Source organism: Macaca thibetana, chromosome 6 (genome assembly GCF_024542745.1).
Source record: "Macaca thibetana thibetana isolate TM-01 chromosome 6, ASM2454274v1, whole genome shotgun sequence".
NCBI lineage: Eukaryota > Metazoa > Chordata > Mammalia > Primates > Cercopithecidae > Macaca > Macaca thibetana.
Genome location: NC_065583.1, coordinates 162,832,943 through 162,835,749, shown reverse-complemented (window position 1 = coordinate 162,835,749; position 2,807 = coordinate 162,832,943). Strand labels below are relative to the sequence as shown.

At 39.6% G+C, this 2,807-nt stretch overlaps 1 pseudogene; it reads right to left on the bottom strand.

Annotated features, from left to right (window-relative positions):
• Positions 1 to 1,797: 1,797 nt before the first annotated feature.
• LOC126956972 (60S ribosomal protein L29-like) lies at positions 1,798 to 2,265 on the bottom strand (annotated as a pseudogene).
• Between the last annotated feature and the right edge of the window lie 542 nt (positions 2,266 to 2,807).

Here is a 2,807-nt window from a genome sequence, read left to right as displayed (position 1 = left end):
CAATGGATGAATGGATCAAGAAAATGTTGTACGCATACAATAGAAAACTATTCCCATTGTAAAAAGAAGGAAATCCTGCCATTTGTGATGATATAGATAAACTTTGGGGACAATATGATATGTGAAATAAGCCTGGCACTGAAAGGCAAATACCACATGGTCTCACTTATATGTGGAATCTTTTAAAGTTGAACTTATAAAAGTAAAGTATAATGGTGATTACTGGGGATTTTTCAGAGGGAGGTGAGGGTGTTGGAATGATATTGGTCAAAACTTACAAAACTTTAGTTAGATAGGAATAAGTTCAAGAGGTCTATTGTACAAGATGGTAATTATCATTAATAACAATGCAGTGTGTTCTTGAAAATTGCCAAAAAGTAGGTATTGGGTGTTCTTACCACAAAAAAAAGATGTTTATGAAGTAATGCATGTGATGATAAACTTAATGTAGCCCCTCCACAAAGTATACATTTTCAAAATATCATGTTTTACATAATAAATATATATAATTTTTACTCAATTTAAAATTTTAACTAATTAATTTTTAAAATAGATGAGTTATAGGTAATGATTGTGGTTAATAGATTGATTACAGCCTAAAACTCTTCTGATCGACAGGTGTTTCCTTTAAACTATGAATGTGGATAGCCTGGATGAAATTCATTCCTTCAAGTAATGATTACTAAGCATGTGGCACTATGGTAGATACACGTGTAGTCTTGGGCATTAGAAAAAAATAAAGATAAAAGAAATATCTTTCTCTTTTATTTAATTAGACTAACCTGGTCATTAGTCTAATTGAAAAAGCAAGATAGATATTCTTGGAACAGTTAAGTAGAAAGCCCTACATAATTCAAAGCCAAAATGAGAATTGAGGTAAACGCTGACGGGAAGTCCAAAGCAATCAAAGGCTCCACGCAGAGGGTTAGGAATGGAGAAGGGAGAAAGGGAAGAGAAAACGCTTCCAGTGAGGGAATAACTATAGCAAAGCACATATCTGCATAGAAAGTAGAGCACCTGGAAAGACAGTGGTAGCTAAGTCAATTAGGTTAGAGAGTTCGTAGAGATGTTGCTGGAGCCAACATCAAAGGGTAGGGTCTGTGTATGCATATAAGTGTCTAGGTGTATGGGCATATACATGTGTGTATTAGGCTGAAGCAAAAGTAATTGTGGTTTTTGCCGTACTTTTAATGGCAAAACTGCAATAACCTTTGTACCAACCTAATAAATATATATGTACATCATGTATACGTATTATCTGTTAATTAGTATGTAAGATCCCAAATACTTTAAAAATGTAGCCAAGACTGAGACTCATAGGTTGAGAATAGGTAAGAATTTGAGTCAAACTTAAGAGAATTTAGAAATTGAGAAGATAAGTAAGACTGAATAGCTCACCACACAAACACACACCCTCTCTCTTGGTGTTCTCCATCTCCCTTTGCCCACCACTACGGGCAAAGAGAGGAAAGCTATTGTTTATTATCACTGACTGTCGTTCAAGTCACCTCAAAGGCTTAGAAAAAGCTACCAGTAGTTCGAACGTCCTAATATCTGCTATTTTGTTGTTTTTTGTTGTACTTTGTTGTTTTTTGTTGTATTTTGTTGTTTTTTGTTATTTGTTTTTTTTGTTTGTTTAGTTGGTTGTGTCATTGTTTTGTTTCGTTTTGTTGTTTTGTTTTCTCCTGCCTCAGGTTTATTTGTACAAATAGCACAGGAGAACCCCAGCCCCAGGCAGATGGTAGCCCAGGGGGCTCACACCAGTCCTTCTGTCCTCACGTTGGCAAACAGAGATATCTACTCTGAAGCCTTTGTAGGGGCCTGGGCACCTTTGGGAGCCTGAACTGGAACTGAAGCTGGAGCTGCAGCCAGGGCCTTGGTTTGATCCTTGGCCTTGGCCTTTGGCTGGCACAGCCTGAGCCCCTTGGCAATGCGGGCACGAGCACACTTCCCAAGCTTGGAGTGGGCAATGTAGGCAAGTCGATCTAGCTTGCAGCTGACACCTTTTGGAATCTTGGGCTTAACCTCTTTGGGCTTTACAAGGATCTTGATAACCTCAGCGCGTGCACTTATGGCCTTGGCATTGTTGGCCTGCATCTTCTTTAGGCCCTTCTTCTTGTGCTTCTTGGCAAAGTGCATGTTCCTGAGGAACCTGGGGTCTACCCCCTTAAGAGAGTCATATCTTTGTGATCAGGGTTTCTTGATAACATTTCTGTGCCATTTTCGGGACTGGTTGTGTGTGGTGTGGTTCTTGGACTTGGACATGTCTGCACCTTTGAGACAGGGTCTCACACTGTCACCCAGGCTGGCGTGCAGTGGTGTGATCTGGGTTCACTGCAACCTCCACCTTTCAGTTCAAGTGATTCTCCCGCCTCAGCCTCCCAAGTAGCTGGGATTACAGGCGCGCCATCACGCCTGGATAATTTTTGTATTTTTTGGTGGAGACAGGGTTTCACCATGTTGCCCAGGCTGGTCTCAAACTCCTGACCTCAAGTGATCTGCACGACTCAGCCTCCCAAAGTGCTTGGATTACAGGTGTGAGCCACCGTGTCCAGAGTGCTGTTTAGTTTTAACTTAACCTTATAAAGAAGAGGGAAATCTCATCACTCTCTATATATGCCTGAAAAAAATGGAAAAAGAATAAATATGTTGGTAGTACCTATGAGCAACACCATCCACCCACTGCCAAATGAAGAATAAAATCTTGGAAACGCATCTAGTTGTATTAAAATGCCTTTGTCATTATAGAAATAATCCATCACTAGGAAATGTCTTTTGATATCATAAGTAGAAAATGAAAATGCATT